The 18,192-nt window shown below is 36.9% G+C and overlaps 1 protein-coding gene and 1 pseudogene across 7 annotated transcripts in view; one reads left to right on the forward strand and one right to left on the reverse strand.

Moving 5' to 3' along the window:
* DMRT2 (doublesex and mab-3 related transcription factor 2) overlaps positions 1-18,192 on the reverse strand; it is a 702,131-nt gene that overhangs the window by 615,469 nt on the left and 68,470 nt on the right. The gene's annotated exons all lie outside the window — the stretch shown is intronic.
* LOC118967059 (protein yippee-like 1 pseudogene) lies at positions 1,607-2,380 on the forward strand (annotated as a pseudogene).

The following is an 18,192-nucleotide window of genomic DNA, read 5'->3' on the forward strand; positions in this document are numbered from 1 at the left end:
CAAAGAAAAATTCCATCTATCCAATGGAAAACAGTAAAGAGAGAATGGAGAACCTTAACCCATTATTCTTCTCACTTTACCTGTCAGGCAAGTTACATTAATTATACTACAAGGTTACAAACACATTCTCTTGATGTCAACTTCTAGTAGCTTTGCTCTCAGTGCCACCTTTGTTGTGAATCAAATGACTACTTCCTGGATGTGCTATTCTGTGCTCATTGTGTATTTCTATCCTTGCACCAATATCATACAGCCTTAATATTGTAGCTATACAATAAAACTTGATGTCCAGTAGAGTTAACCCACCTAACTCCATTCTTGAAGAGTGTCTTGGTTATTCTCAGACCTTTGTCTTTCCATATATTTTTTAAACCAGTTCCTTGCCAGTTCCTGCACACACATAAAAACCTACCATACTGGGAAGGCTTGCATCTTTTCATTAAGTCTTACAATCCAGGAAAATGCTATACCTTCCTGTTTATTTATATCTTCTTCAATTCCTCCTGTTCTTAGTTTTGTGAGAAGAAATCTCACAAATTTTTGTTAGATACATTTCCAGATAAAAAAGTTTTCAAAAGCATCAACTAATTGTTGCTGATACATATAAAACACAATTGATATTTTATATTGAACTTGTATATGGCAAGCTTGGTAAATTCACTTATTCATCTAAATTTATATGGTATTTTGGATTTTCTATCAATAGTAAGAGCTTTATTCCTTTCATAGGCTTTTTTTCTTTGCCTTATTGCACTGACTATTTAGGTGCTCCAATGCAAATGTTGAATACAAAATGGTAGTAGATACACTACTTGTGTTGTTTCTGATTTCAAAAAGGAGAAGGAGCTTTCAACATTTCAACAATGAGGATGTTTGCTGAAGGTTATTTGTGGGTATTGCATCACAGATTAAGGAGGTTTCCATCTATTTCCAGTTAGCTGAAATATTATCTAAATGGATGTTAATTTGTATTAAATGTATTTTCTCCATCTATAGAGATAATCTTCGACCTTCCTCCTTTGTCCTTTCATGCAGAGTTATTTTGTTTGGTTTTTTAATCAGCCTGGATTTTCTGGCTTAAAAAAAAAGCACTTAGTCTTGATAAGTATCCTTTTAATGTATTGCTGAATTCAGTTTTGTAATACTTATTTTTGATTCTTTAATCTACATTCATGGGTAAGAATGGCCCATGAATTTACTTTTCAGTAATGTCCATATAAGGCCATGTTATCAAGATTAAGCAGTCTTATAAAATGAGTCCAAGTGTTTTACAGGGAGAATACTTGATGCCCCATGAGGGAGCAAACAATCACCAAGCTTGAGCTGCCCGACAGCCATGCAGCAAACTGACTGACTGTTGAGCTAGCTGGTGGCAGTGAGCACCTGGCCAGACAGGTGCTGTGGGCTGGGGAGCTGGCTATGGCATGGACTGCTGAGCATGCACTGTGACATCTTCTCTCTCATCTATAAGAAAGTGCTTCACATCCTTTAGAATAACAGCTTTTGCTTACATATTCCCAGGTCTCTTTTGTCATAGAAAACAGCAGTTAGAATTCTTCATGTGCCAATCCTGAGCTGAACAAACTTCCAGCTGAGATAATACTAATTGACCGACTCCAAAACTTTCCAAGGTTATCTGCCAAATCATCTCTGAATGTATCCACTGCAAAGCTCATTTAGCAAATCATACTCTATGAATATCCAAGTCCTTTCCTGTTAGCTAACATCAAGCCCACATCTAATTCTGGGTGAATGTGGGCCAAGCTTACCTCGTTAATTCTGGGTGAATACGGACTGTGGCCCAGAAGACAGTCTCTCTCCCCAGTTAATATGCTATAGTGAATATCTATTGTGAAAACTATAAAATCACTCTTGGTTGGACATATGAACCTGCATTTGAGAGCAGTCAGCAATATAAGAAATGAAAATTTGATTTAACTAGCTCACATGTTCAAAGGACAATGGTTGGGAGTGAAAATTCCCCAGTCCATTTTGAATACCATTTTTGTGAAAGAGACTGTCAAAAAGATGGAAACCAAGGAGCATCCTGGTTGACAATACTTATTGAACTTTAACCTCACGAGCTAACAGCAAAGCTCATGGGACTCCTCATAGTTTCTCCAGTTATTCTTGGACAAAGTATCCCCTTCTTTGTGTATACCCTCATTTATGATATTATTTCTGAAGTTCCTGTGACCTTATTTAACAGTAATGTTTTAGAAAAGGAATGAACCAACTGAGCTTCATCTCTCTAGTAACATCTCCTTTTAACCCATTTTTTCATTGTAGAATTTGGTTATGCAACTTTCTACTTATACACATTTACTCATGTTCAGTACATAGCCAAAATGAGAATTTCTAAAGAATATAGGAACAGAGTCTTTTCTATATAAAAAAATGTTTACCACCACCTTTTATTCAAGTGAAGGCAATAGAAGTTTATGTTTCATATTATAAAAATGGAAAATATTATGAATTAAATATGCATCTTGCTAATAAATTGCTAACATTATAGGGTTCATTTAAGTATCTTCCAGAAGCCATCACTAAATTTATACATCAAAGGTATCTTTTAACTTTGCTCAAAAACAGAACTTCAGTTTTATATAGGCTATTAATGGAGAAATGTGTATAATGTTATCTTGTCTAAGCAATGAGGTACTTTACATAAAAAGCAAGTGAACTAACTACTTGTTATAAACAACTGCCTACCTAAAGGCAAAAAGATACATTCATTAAAAAAGAAATTTTTGTGTCTTTGTTCAGTTGAGTTTGGAAATTGTACCTTTAATGATAACAGTAACTTACACATCACTAAATTACTTTACGGCTGGTTCAATGTAGAGAAGTTCTTAACCCACTATGAATATACTTGAAGAGAAATAGTTATTTTTGCAAATTGAAGGAACTAAAACTAAAAGGAAAATAAATATTTAAAATATCCCAGACTTTATTAAATCCTCAGAAGATTAAAATTACAGGATAGGTTTTAAATTTAAGTGAATCAATGTTTCATATGCTGGATTTTTTAAAAACTGAGTTGGAAAGTTATCCTCCTTTGTAATCACTAGAAGAGATCATGTAAAATTAGTATTGTTCCTTAAGCAACAGGTAAAATTCATCAGAGAAGCCATCTAGGCCTGGAATTTTCTTTGAATGAGGGTTTTTTTAATTACTAATACTTTTTAAAAATCTTACAGAATTCTTCAGCTTTTCTCCTTGCTTTGGTAAGTTGCATTTTTCTAGTGGTTCTTCCATTTCATCTAAATTTGGTACTTTTGTATTTCTAGTAATTTGTCTCTTTCATCTAAATTTTCAAACATATTTCCATAAAGCTGTTCATAACGTTATTTTTATAATGTTATTTAATATCTATAGGCTCTATAATGAAGTCTAATTTTTATCTCTCCCTTTTTGTACCTCAATTTTGTCAATGTGTTTATTTAGTACCAATTATTATTTTCAAGGAAACTGCTTTGCTTCAATAATGTTTATTGTACAGTAGGAAATCTCTTCATTATTTTCTGCTTCAATCTTTACTATTTTTCCTTCTTTGGGTTTAGTTTGCTGTTCTTTTTCCTAACTTCTGACATACATGTTTAGATCATTTAGTTTTACATTTTTCTTTAACAATATGTGCATTTAAGATTCTCAACTTCCCTTCATACATAACTTTAGCTGCATCCCACAATACGTCATATTTTTATTTTTATTTTTATACAGCTGAAAGGATTTTCTAAATTACTGCAATTTCTTCTCTGACCATAAATGTTTAGAAGTGTAATTGCTTAACTTTCATACATTTGTGTGTGGGTGCAGGGAGGGGGGATTGGATTCTACTTATTGTTTGCTTCTTGATTTCTTTCCACTGTACTAAACAACCCAGTTCATACAGTTTTAATTGTTGGACATTTGTTGAGAATATTTATAGTATGACACAGCATATGTTCAACACTGATAAATTTTCCATGTGAATTTAGAAAAAAATGTGGATTTTGCCATTGGTGGGTACAATGTAGTATATTGTCTATTAGGTCAAGTTTTTTTATTGTGTTGCTCAAATCTTTTATATTTGCATTGAATTTTCTTTTAGTTCTATCAGTTACTTAGAAAAGTATTTTAAAAATCCCCCACTATACTGGTAGATTTGACTATTTCTCTTCTAATTCTGTCAATTTTTCCTCTCTATATTTTGAAGCTAAGTTATCAGATACATATAAGTTTCGATTGTTGCATCTTCCAAGTGAATAAATCTTTTGTCATTATTAATATTCTTTATCTGCAGTAATGCTTTTGCTTTAAAATAAACTTTGTCTATTTGCATTTTATTATTTCCACTTTTCTGTGGTCTGGTTTCTACCCTTTCTTGCTTTCTTTTAGATTAAGTAGTTTATATTATTATCTTTTTCATCTTCACTATCTTGTTATACATTCTTTTGTTATTGTTTCAGTGACTTCCTTAGAAATTCCAATGCATCTTTGACTTCTTAAAATCCTTTACAAATTCCCCAGTGCAAGGACTTTAGAACACTTCAACTATATTTACTGCCTACTTGACATGTATTTTAATTGCATATATTATCTTTATTTGTCCTTCAATTTTAAGACATTTTTAATGAATATAAAACTCTAAATTGGCAATAGTTTTCTGTCAGTATTTTTAATGTATTATTCTATTCTCTGCTGAGAAATCAACTGTCAGCATCGTTACTGCTCCTTTGATAGTAATATTGCTTTTTCCTCTGCCCACCTCTCAGGTTTTTTCTTTGTCCTCAGTTTTCGTCAGTTTTCTCTAATGCACCAAAATGTGGTTTTCTTTTTATTTACCCTGCTTGCTGTTAATAGTATCTCTTGCATCTTTGGCTTCATACCTTTCATCAGATTTGGAGAGTTCACTGCCATTCACTCTTCAAATATATATCTCCTATTGCATTTACTCTCTCTTCACCTTTGGAAATTCAATTTCAGGTATATTAACTCATTTCATAATAATCCATGTCATTCTTTTTTTTTATTTTTTATTAAGGTATTATTGATATACACTCTTATGAAGGTTTCACATGAAAAACAATGTGGTTACTACATTTGCCCATATTATCAAGTCCCCACCCATACCCTAATGCAGTCACTGTCCATCAGTGCAGTAAGATGCCACAGGTTCACTATTTGCCTTCTCTGTGCTACACTGTTCTCCGCATGATCCCCACACCATGTGTACTAAACATAATACCCCTCAATCCCCTTCTCCCTCCCTCCCCACACGCCCTCCCACACCCCTCCCCTTTGGTAACCACTAGTTCATTCTTGATGTCTCTGAATCTGCTGTTATTTTGTTCCTTCAGTTTTGCTTCATTGTTATACTCCACAAATGAGGGAAATAATTTGGCATTTGTCTTTCTCCACCTGGCTTATTTCACTGAGCATAATGTCCTCCAGCTCCATCCATGTTGTTGCAAGTGGTAGGATTTGTTTCTTTCTTATGGCCGAATAGTATTCCATTGTGTATGTGTACCACATCTTTATCCATTCATCTACTTATGGACACTTAGGTTGCTTCCATATCTTGGCTATTCTAAAAAGTGCTGTGATAAACATAGGGGTGCATATGTCTTTATGAATCTGAGAAACTGTATTCTTTGGGAAAATTCCAAGGAGTGGGATTCCTGGGTATTTCTATTTTTAGTTTTTTGAGGAATCTCCATATTGCTATCCACTATGGTTGAACTAGCTTACATTCTCATCAGCAGTATAGGAGGGTTCCCCTTTCTCCGCATCCTCGAGAGCATTTCTTGTTCTTAGTCTTTTCGATGCTGGCCATACTTAGAGGTGTGAGGTGATAACTCATTGTGGTTTTAATTTGCATTTCCCTGATGATTAGTGATGTAGAGCATCTTCTCATATGCCTGTTGGCCATCTGAATTTCTTCTTTGGAGAACTGTCTCTTCATATCCTCTGCCCATATGTTAATCGGGTTATTTGCTTTTTGGGTGTTGAGGTAAGTTCTTTATATATTTTGGATGTTAACCCCTTGTCAGATATGTCATTTACAAATATATTCTCCCATACTATAGGATGCCTTTTTGTTCTGTTGATGTTGTCCTTTGCCATACAGAAACTTTTTAGTTTGTTGTAGTCCCAGAAGTTCATTTTTGCTTTTGTTTCCCTTGCTCAAGGAGATGCGTTCAGGAAGAAGTTGCTCATGCTTATATTCAGGAGATGTTTGCCTATGTTGTCTTCTAAGAGTTTTATGGTCTCATGACTTACATTAAAGTCTTTAATCCATTTTGAGTTTACTTCTGTGTATGGGGTTAAAAAATAGTCCATTTTCATTCTCTTGCATGTAGCTGTCCAGTTTTGCCAACACCAGCTGTTGAAGAGACTCTCCTTTCCCCACTGTATATCCATGGCTCCTTTATCGTATATTAATTGACCATATATGGTTGGGTTTATATCAGGACTCTCTAGTCTGTTCCATTGGTCTATGGGTCTGTTCTTGTGCCAGTACCAAATTGTCTTGATTACTGTGGCTTTGTAGTAGAGCTTGAAGTTGGGGAGCGTAATGCCCCCAGCTTTATTCTTCCTTCTCAGAATTGCTTTGGCTATTTGAGGTCTTTTGTGGTTCCATATGAATTTTAGAATGATTTTCTCTAGTTTGTTGAAGAATGCTGTTGGTATTTTGATAGGAATTGCATTGAATCTATAGATTGCTTTAGGCAGGATGGCCATTTTGACAATATTAATCCTTCCTAGCCAAGAGCATGGGAGGAGTTCCATTTATTGGTATCTTCTTTAATTTCTCTCATGAGTGTCTTGAAGTTTTCAGGGTATAGGCCTTTCACTTCTTTGGTTAAGTTTATTCCTAGGTATTTTATTCTTTTTGATGCAACTGTGAATGGAATTGTTTTCCTGATTTCTTTCTCTGATATTTCATTGTTAGTGTATAGGAACACCACAGATTTCTTTGTATTAATTTTATATCCTGCAACTTTGCTGAATTCAAATATTAGATCTAGTAGTTTTAGAGTGGATTCTTTAGGGTTTTTTGTGTACAATATCATGCATCTGCAAACAGGGATAGTTTAACTTCTTCCTTGCCAATCTGGATGCCTTTTATTTCTTTGTGTTGTCTGATTGTCATGGCTAGGACCTCCAGTATTATGTTGAATAGAAGTGAGAAAAGTGGGCATCCTTGTCTTGTTCCTGATCTTAAAGGAAAAGCTTTCAGCCTCTCGCTGTTAAGTGTGATGTTGGCTGTGGGTTTGTCATATATGGCCTTTACTATGTTGAGGTACTTGCCCTCTATATCCATTTTGTTGAGAGATTTTATCATGAATGGATGTTGAATTTCATTGAATGCTTTTTCAGCATCTATGGAGATGCTCATGTGGTTTTTTTCCTCCTTTTTGTTGATGTGGTGGATGATGTTGATGGATTTTCACATGTTGTACCATCCTTGCATCCCTGGAATAAATCCTACTTGATCATGATGGATGATCTTTTTGATGTATTTTTTAGTTCAGTTTGCTAATATTTTGTTGAGTATTTTGCATCTATGTTCATCAGGGTTATTGGTCTGTAATTTTCTTTTTTTGTGGTGTCTTTGATTGGTTTTGGTATTAGAGTGATGCTGGCCTCATAGAATGAGTTCGGAACTATTCCCTCTTCTTCTACTCTTTGGAAAACTTTAAGGAGGATGGGTATGAGATCTTCACTAAATGTTTGATAAAATTTAGTGGTGAAGTCATCTGGTCCAGGAATTTTGTTCTTAGGTAGTTTTTTTTATTACCAGTTCAATTTCATTGCTGGAAATTGGTCTGTTCAGATTTTCTGTTTCTTCCTTGGTCAGCCTTGGAAGGTTGTATTTTTCTAGAAAGTTGTCCATTTCTTCTAGGTTATCCAGTTTGTTAGCATATAATTTTTATAGTACTCTCTCATAATTCTTTGTATTACTGTGGTGTCTGTAGTGATTTTTCCTTTCTCATTTCTGATTCTGTTTATGTGTGTAGACTCTCTTTTTTTTCTTGATAAGTATGGCTAGGGGTTTATCTATTTTGTTTATTTTCTCAAAGAACCAGCTCTTGCTTTCATTGATTCTTTCTATTGTTTTATTCTTCTCAATTTTATTTGTTTCTGCTCCAATCTTTATTATGTCCCTCCTTCTACTGACTTTGGGCCTCATTTGTTTTTCTTTTTCTACTTTCATTAATTGTGAGTTTAGACTGCTTATATGGGATTGTTCTTCTTTCCTGAAGTAGGCCTGTTTTGCAATATACTTTCCTCTTAGCACGACCTTGGCTGTGTCCCACAGATTCTACAGTGTTGAATTATTATTGTCATTTGTCTCCATATATTGCTTGATCTCTGTTTTTATTTGGTCATTGATCCATTGGTTATTTAGGAGCATGTTGTGAAGTCTCCATGTGTTTGTGGGATTTTTCATTTTCTTTGTGTAATTTATTTCTAGTTTCATACCTTTGTGGTCTGAGAAACTGGTTGGTACAATCTCAATCTTTTTGAATTACAGAGGCTCTTTTTGTGGCCTAGTATATGATCTATTCTTGAAAATCTTCCATGTGCACTTGAGAAGAATGTGCATTCTGCTGCTTTTGGGTGTAGAGTTCTGTAGATGTCTGTTAGGTCCATCTGTTCTAATGTGTTGTTCAGTGCTTCGGTGTCCTTACTTATTTCTGTCTGGTTGATCTGTCCTTTAGAGTGAGCGAAGTGTTGAAGTTTCCTAGAATGAATGCATTGCATTCTATTTCCCCTTTTAATACAGTTAGTAGTTGTTTCACATATGTAGATGCTCCTGTATTGGTAGCATAGATATTTATAATGGTTATATCTTCTTGTTGGACTGACCCTTTTATCATTATTTAATGTCCTTCTTTGTCCCTTGTGACTTTCTATGTTTTGAAATATATTTTGTCTGACACAAGTACTGCAACTCCTGCTTTTTTTTCTCTATTAGCTGCATGAGATATCTTTTTCCATCCCTTCACTTTTAGCCTGTGTATGTCTTTGAGTTTAAAGTGAGTCTCTTGTAGGCAGCATATAGAGGGGTCTTGTTTTTTTATCCACTCAGTGACTCTGTCTTCTCATTGGTGCATTCACTTCATTTACATTTAGGGTGATTATCAATAGGTATGTACTTATTGTAATTGCAGACTTTAGATTCATGGTTACCAAAATTTCATGGTTAACTTCCTTACTATCTAAGAGTCTATCTTAACTCACTTTATATGCTATTAAAAACACAATCTAAGGGTTATTTTCTTTTTCTCCTTTTTCTTCCTCCTCCATTATTTATGTATTAGTTATCATATTCTGTACTCTTTCTCTATCCCTTGCTTGACTTTGGGGATAGTTAATTTAATTTTGCATTTGCTTAGTAATTAGCTGTTCTTCTTTCTTTACTGTGGTTTTTTTACCTCTGGTGACAGCTATTCAACCTTAGGAACACTTCCATCTATAGCAGTCCCTCCATAATAGACTGTAGAGATGGTTTGTCGGAGGTAAATTCTCTCAGCTTTCGTTTATCTGGAAATTGTTTAATTCCTCCTTCAAATTTAAATGATAATCTTGCAAGATAATGCAATCTTGGTTCCAGAACCTTCTGCTTCATTGCATTAAATACATCATGCCACTCCCTTCTGGCCTGTAAGGTTTCTACTGAGAAGTCTGATGTTAGCCTGATGAGCTTTCCTTTGTATGTGATCTTGTTTCTCTCCCTGGCTGCTTTTAACAGTCTGTCCTTATCCTTGATCTTTGCCATTTTAATTACTATATGTCTTGGTGTTGTCTTCCTTGGCTCCCTTGTGTTGGGAGATCTGTGGATCTCCATGGCCTGAGGGACTATCCTCTTCTCCAAATTGGTGAGGTTTTCAGCAATTACCTCCTCAAAGACACTTTCTATCCCTTTCTCTCTCTCTTCTTCTTCTGGTACCCCTATAATGCAAATATCATTCCATTTGGATTGGTCACACAGTTCTCTCAATATTCTTTCATTCTTAGAGATCTTTTTCTCTCTGTGCCTCAGCTTCTTTGTATTCCTCTTCTCTAGTTTCTATTTCATTTATCATCTCCTCCACCATATCCAATCTGCTTTTAATACCCTCCATTGTGCTCTTCAATGATTGGACCTCTGACCGAAATTCATTTCTGAGTTCTTGAATATCTTTCTGTACCTCCATTAGCATGGTAATGATTTTTATTTTGAACTCCCTTTCAGGAAGAGTCATGACGTCCATGTCATCTTTCTCAGGAGTTATATTAATTTTACTCTGGACCAGGTTCCTGTGGCATTTCATATTTGTGTATGGCGCCCTCTAGTGTCCAGAAGCTCTACTCTCTGGAGCTGCTCAGCCCCTGAAGCAATGTCAGGGATCACAGGGGAGTGGGATTGATTCCTGGGGCACTGCTATGCCTGTCTCCACTTCCTGAACCAGTGGGCCAAGTACACAGGTATAAGCTTTTGTCCCAGAGTAGCCGCATATGGATCCCTGCTTTCCACAAGTGTCTGGAATCTCAGTCTCTCCAGGAATTCTGCCTGTCTTAGCTTTCCAACCCCATAATCACCAGAATATCATGAAAACACCACGAAATGTAGGTTTGTGCTCCCAGAGCAGATTTCCGGAGTTAGGTACTCAGCAGTCCCAGGCCTCCACTCCCTCCCTGCTCTGTATCTCTTACTCCCACCTGTAAGCTGGGGTAGGGGAAGGCCTTAGGTCCCGCCAGGACACAGTTTTGATACGTTACCCTGTTCTGTGAGATCTGCTCTGTTCTCTAGGTGTATGCAGTCTGGCACAATCCTCTTTCCTGTTGCTCTCTCAGGATTAGTTGTATTCATTATATTTTCATATTATATGTGATTTTAGGAGGAAGCCTCTGACTCACCTCTCACACCACCATCTTTTGCTACTATTTTCATTATGTTTCCCTTTCAGCCTTTTATACTCTCTCTGACCACAACTTTATGCTTTGGGCCTTTGCTGTAAATGCTCTTTCTTCCCATCTTTGACTAGTTACTACTATTCATCCTTCAGCTCTCTATTCTACATTTTCCTGAGGGAAACCATCCATGATATCCCAAAGTCAAGGCATCCAAACAGGCTCTCACAGTACTTAGTACCTCTGCTATGTAGAATTTGTCTGAGTTGCAATTTTACATTCATTGTTAATGATTTTGTTATTATCACCTTGAGTAGATAGTAAAGCCTATAAAGGCAAGAGACAGGTTTGCTTTACTTATTTTATCCTAACACTTAGCTCAGTGCCTGGCACATTTTGTAGAGCCTCAATAATATTTAATGGATGGATGGTGGATGAATGCATGCGATGAAGGATAGGAGGAGAAAATCTACTAAACAAAAATGCTTACATATGCATAAAATACCTCTGAAAACTTTAAGAAATAGGGAACAGTGGTTACATTTGTGAGAATTAGGTGGCTGAGACAAAGAGGTAAGAAAGGCTTTTCATTGTCTACCTTTTTATACCTTTCAAATTTTGAATCAAATGCCTGTATTTTCTAGTCAAAAAGAAAAAAACACTTTACAAGAAACAATCCAATTTCATGTTTAAAAGGGAATTCTTTGGGCTCAAGATTTTGAGCAGTATGAAATGCTAATACCCCTGAAAAGGTACAGCAGACATATGTGCATTCTTGCTTAATCTACTTCAACTTACTTGATAAAAAGAGAGAAAGAGAAACAATTTTTAAAGTTCAGTTCTGTCTACAACTTCTTTCATTGAGATGTCCTAGAGCAAGAACACAAGTATGAGATGTGAATTTGCTATTGCCTCATCTTACTTAACATGTCTCACCTTGTATCAACAAGTCACCCCAAGCATAATCCTCATGTTTGAAAATACAGTATCTATGCCCTGCCCAAATATCCCTAAAATGTAAGCAAACTAATTGTTTATGTCCAAAGAACTGTTCTAACCCAGATTTTAAAAAAAAACAATATCCATGCTGGAGTTTTTAAGAGACTGTATCCACTTCAATTCTTCATGGAGTCAATAGTGATTTAAGGGATTTTAGCTCCCTTTAGGACCATTCCCCACAATATATAGTATAATAACACTGCAGTACTCAGTCATTACAGTAATTTGTACATTCAAACCAAAAAATACATACTGAATGCTTAGCATTTGTTAGAAACTCTTTTTCGTACTGGAGACCAAGGAAGCAGATATTTAATACAAAGGTTGAGTATAAAATATAAATTATAAACGAGCGTGGTCGGTGCTCCAATGGAAATCTGTAGAAGGCTTTAGGAGGCAGATACACCCCTCTGCTAACAGCTTTTTGTTTCCTATTACACCGAAGCAGCCCATTGCCTTCAAAGATCAATAAATCATTCACAGTTGCCTTCTAAATTTGGGGAAACCCAATTCTGCATTCCAACATATGTAAGACCCAGTGAAACAGGAGACTCACAGAGTAGTACCTGGACTCTGGGGCTCTCAAACCACATGTCAAAGAGCTGCATTAAATAGTTTTCTTGAGCTCTCCTACCATGTGAATCTATGGTGACCAATTTCCTATTGGAACCTTCAATCAAGAGACAGGCCCAGCATGAAATCTGACCTATCATAGAAGTCTCATGAAACTACTATTTAGTGGCCTCTTTCCCTATGTTTGGTAACCCCAAAATGACTATCATGAGGTTACTCTTTTACTGCCCCTCTACCTATCTGCTATCAAAGAGGGGATACTGGATGTTCCTGGGGACAGAGACACAAAGGCGGGTGCTTCCAAGGGCATTTCCTGCCCTCAAATCCTCAGTGAGCAGGTCCCTGATACTGTGCAGATTTAAACAGAGCCAAACCAACCGGCTAGATTCTTGGTGTCCATATACATCCTACCACTTGTGCCCAGCAAGGAAGTACAAGAAGAAAGAAGCAACTAAGTCTCTGGGGGAGGACAGGACACCTGAGGCTGAGAGAAAGGAGCTTCTCCCAAGTGGATGTTAAGGATAAATAAGAGTTCACAAGGCAGACAGAAGCTGGGGAAAGAACATTCCGGGCAAAAGAGAGTCAATGACAAAGGCATGGAAGAACGGTATTGGTGAGAAAAACAGCAGATTTTTATTTTTTAGTTATAATTCACTCTTATTACTGTTATATGTCATTTTGTTTTTGTCATGAGCTGAAACAGGGTAAAGCGTGGGCAGATAAGTGAGTGTTTTAGAGAAAAAGATACTGGATGGGGTACCAGTGTTCCTTTCACCCACTTTTCCATTTTCCCAAGGGCCTGCCCATTCTCCACCCAGTAAGTTCAGCAACATTTCCAATCTTCCCAGGACTGAGAGGTCTCCTGGGCATGGAACTCCAAGCATTAAAATTGGCACGTTCCTGGGAACCAGGACAGTTGGTCACCTAACCAATCAGCCAAAGCCTAAGTGGATATGAACTCCCAATTTTCTTAAAACCTCAGAAAAACAAAGGAGATAGTCGAACTTGTGCTAGCAACATGAGTGAATCTCCCCATCTGACTCCCATTAAATTTTTCAAGAACCTCAGTCATCTTTCTAGCAGCAGCTCTAAGAAAGAAGCAATCAACCAGGACAAAGATTCAGAGACAGCAGCATATCAGCCAGAACACAGGTATAGGGAGGCATCAGGGATCTTGTCTGTTAAGTCCTGCTGCATTTTTTGTATTAACAGCTGGCCCCATCACTGACTTCAAACACTTCTGTGTTCCTCCTGATCCCCGCAAGGGAGTGCAAATTATTTCATCTGCCTATTAAAGACTGTCATGAATCAATAGATTAATAATGTACCATTCATGTTTTCCATGCACACACAATTTTTCATTTGATCTACCCATTCTAACACATAGCTCTGCATCTCATATTGACTGGGGTCTCCCCTCAGTCAAGTACCTTTCAAGGGGATAATGCACACTAGTTTATTGCTGGCAATTCTCTACAAAACAAATTATATGATCCAGCTCTTACTCTCAAGTTTATGGTCTTATTGGGAAGACATGATAAAAAGTCCTGCAAGGTTTGAATAAAACAAAGCAGTATAATCACAAACACATATTTTTCTTGCTTTGCTATTTAACAGTTAACTTCATGCACTCCTGTCCAAACTGGCTTGCATTGGGTCACAGATGACACTTGCAATAATTTTATTTTTTTAAATGTCACTAAGAGAAAATACAGTTTAGCATCCCAAGAATGAGGGACTTCAAGTTCTACTCTAGAACTCTACCATTTTACCCAGCTGGAAAAGGAGGGTGACTATTTCCTACAACCATGAACATGTGAAGGTGAATTTCAAATATATCAAGAAAATAAAAGAATCTCATCCGTCACTTTCTTTGACTTTACTGGACATGAAAAGTTAACTGTACAACTCAGCACAAAATTTAACCAGTAACCCAGAAAAAATATCTTATAGGAAAATATCTATGCCATGAGAACAGACCAAGGTTCAAAAAGCTTAGCCTGGTAAATGAAATATAGTAACTTCTGAATCTGATAGGTGAGCAGAGGTTAATGTAGAAGAGGAACTGCTTACTGCCTCGCTCTGCAAAGATCTAGGTAAGTGGGCAAGCAAGCAGGCAGGCTCTGCAAGCAGATAAAGGACCCAGGCCCTGAAGTTTGGTTGAAGTGACAAAACTCCAGGTTTTCAGTAGGGTGTGTTATAATCAGGTCCTAATACATTCATTCAAAAAACATTTATGGAGCCAATTCTGTGCAGGACCATGTCCCAGGACCTGAAATACTGCAGTGAACAAAACAAACACGATCCCTGTTTAGTATAAAAAAAATTTATACTAGGTAAGGGGAACAAAAATAAAGAGACAAATAAAATTATTATTCAATTGTCTTTGTTGTTACAAAAAACAATAAATAAGGCATTGAGGTAGATCATATAGTGGGAAAGAAACCTACTTTAGAAATGGTGGTCAGGTCATGTTCTCTGAGATAGTGCCATTAAAGCCATATGCAAAGGATGAGAAAGAACTAGCCATGTGAAAGGAATGACATCTCAATGAAAGAAGTTGTAGACAGAAGCATGGTATGTGCAAAGGCCAGGAAGCAAGCAGCTGGTATGTTTAAAGAGTTAAAATCAGTGTGCATAGAGCAGAGTGAAAATTCGAAGAGTGGCTTACAGAGTTCAACAGGGACTCATAAGAGGTCATGTAGAACATGGAAAAGAGCTTGAATTTTACTCCAAATTCATTGAATGAATAGCCAGTGAAGAATTTTATGCAGGAGACACAGTCTAATCTACAACATGAGAATATCACTTTGGCTAAATCCATTAAGGTCTCAAAAAATTGGTCTCCAAAAACTGCAGTTGGAGAAATGGCTATTGAATTTTAAAACATGTATAGTATGGTAACTTTTAAAAGAATACTAGTCCTTGGGTTAGAGGATCTGGGGTGTTAGGTGGGTTAATAAGAGATCATCTTAATTAACATTATTGGGCTACAAACTTGACATGGTGCCAAGACTTCTGTGTAGACCTTTCAGTTCCTTAAACACCTAAACCTGGATTCAGGATCTGGGGAGTAGCCTCAAATATGAAAGAAGAAAGAATACAAGGACCAGAAACTGTTCACAGTCTTACAGAAAAAGAATATATATGCAAATTGGCATTAATGGCTGATTTTACGTATGAATGGAATAGAGGCACAGAAAGAACAAAATTATTAAATCCAAAATGGGATTTATGGATTCCCTATGAAATATTCAACAAATATTTCAAGCTCTGAATAGGTGGTAGAATGGAAGAGTCTGGCTACCTGATATAGTTAATAAATATACAGTATGTCCACTTAAATTTGAATGTCAGATAAATAAGAACTTTTTTGCATTTGAAACATACACTAAAAAAGTTTTCATTTATCTGACATTCAAATTTATCTAGGCATCACATACACTAAAAAATTTCTCATTTGTCTGACATTCAAATTTAGCTAGGCATCCTGTATATTATTGAACAATCTTAGACTACAGGGATGGAAAGACAGATATCCCACTTTCCTGTGGGCCTTAGTAAAGTCACAATATCAGGTTCAGATGAATTTGAATCATTCCCGATGTCCATGGCATGCATGACTCTAACAGTAGAGACCCCAATGAGTGGGTCCTGAGATACTTGTTAGCAGGTATGAGTTACCCAGCCAGTGACAGACACTCACAACCAGCCTTGTCTCAGAGTTATTTGGTCACTCCCTCTTTGTATTACCTATATATTCTTATTTTCTGTATTGTTGATGATCTGGCATCTGAGGCCTTGATGACTGAGAAGGAACAACAGTTTCAGGGTTACCTAATTCCCAGACACAGCAAACACCACACCAGGGAACACACCTTTCATATGCAAACTAACTGATTGGAAGCCCAAACCCCAACCACCTCCCTTATGGAGCTCACACCCAACCCTCTATCCACCTGCCTTAATCACTCCAGGGCCAGGTATCAGAACCAGGGACAGCCCCCTGAAATGATCAAACTAGCCGATCCTAAGCCTCTTTACCCTGCCTTCCCTTTCTCTTGGAAACCACAGCAAAAACCATTGCCCAAGGTTTTCCACTGCACCTGCATCAAGCCAAACAGGGTGCTTCCCAATGTAGCCCTGCATGGAATGGTGTGCCCAACCCAGCCCCACTCCTCTTGGGGACCGTAACTGTCTTTTCAATTGCCTCCTTATCTGTGAGCCTCACAATACCTAATAATAAAACCTACATTTTAAAACATTCTTCTTCTAGGGGTGTTCAGAAACCTCCCTACAGTGATTAAAAGCAAGAATAAAATGTTTTCATTCTTGTACAAAATGGCCAAAAAGTTAGAAAATTTTAAACTTCAGTTAACATTGAAAAACAGTTCCTTTGGTTCTGAGGAGATACACATAATGTAAAGAATTCTCAACAGGAAGATGATGCAGAAAAACAGAGAACTTATACAAACCTCATCCCAAATGTGAATTTACGGTTTTGGAGAGGTATGCAGACATGGTCCCTCAAGAACATCAGTGGTCCTGTGGCTCCACAGAAATGTATATTAGGGGGGGGGAAGGGTTTTAAAAGAGTAAATTTCTCAATCATATTTAAATACATGGTCAGATCCCAGTCAATTTGAGGGAGTAACTAAAGCTTTGCATATACAAGTAAAAGCATTCAGCTAAAATTTAAGACACGAAAGCCTCTATATCATTCCTGCACAGCAAAATCCAGCACCTGTGTGAGAACATCTAATATTAGATAAGCATTTATCATGCGAAAGGCTTCTTGCTAGGGGCTTTACATACATTAACTCATCAAAACCTCACAAGTACCTTTGACACAGGTACTATTGCAGGTCACATATTACAAGTGGGGAAACTAGGACACAGAGGAGTCCAAGTTGCCTCCACAAGTCCACACAGTGAGACTCACACCCAAGATGCAACTCCAGGCTGTCTGCACCTGTATATTCAACCATGAACCTTCCTGCCTGTGTCTTGAGAAAGGAAGATACTGAGTTGACCACAGATGATCCTCACAGCACATAATTTAAAGCTGATTCTAATTAGCACCAGACTATCAGCTAGCTTTCTGAAAGATTGTTTCTAAAAAAGAATTTAGTCTTTCCTTTGAGACAGGTTGGCCTAAGACTGTGGTTCTAGATTGTTGTTCCCAGACCAACTAGATGAGTATCCCTCAAGAACTTGTTAGAAATGCAAGTTCTCCACCCTAGACCTACTCAAACAGAACCTGGGGGAATGGGGCTCAGCAACCAGAAACAGTTCCCCAAGTGATTCTGATACATGTTGAGAATAGCTACCTTAAATGTGCTTATCTCATATGTTACAGATGTCTAGACTTGCACCTTTGTCACACTGTTTCTGGGAGCCCTTTCTTTTTAAACTGACTCCTTGTGTTCAGTTTAAGAGCTTTTCTAGGTAAACCCTAAGGATGGTGGTAGAGATTTTCTGTATGCTTTTCTAGAATGAAGTACTCAAAGACCTTGTGTAGTACCTTGAGTTCAAGTCAATAAAATCTCACAAGAAAAGAACAAACACCAAAAAAAGGGGACAATGTCATTCTAGCACTTTAATTGGAGAAATCCATGAAATATTCAAACTTTTACAATCAAATTCTTGTATTCTGCATCAAATAGATTTCTCCTTTTAAGTCTATTCATTGCCCTCTTCTGACTTGACCCAAATAGGACTTAATTCTCTCCT

The sequence above is a fragment of the Manis javanica genome, chromosome 2 (assembly GCF_040802235.1).
Source record: "Manis javanica isolate MJ-LG chromosome 2, MJ_LKY, whole genome shotgun sequence".
Taxonomy (NCBI): Eukaryota; Metazoa; Chordata; class Mammalia; order Pholidota; family Manidae; genus Manis; species Manis javanica.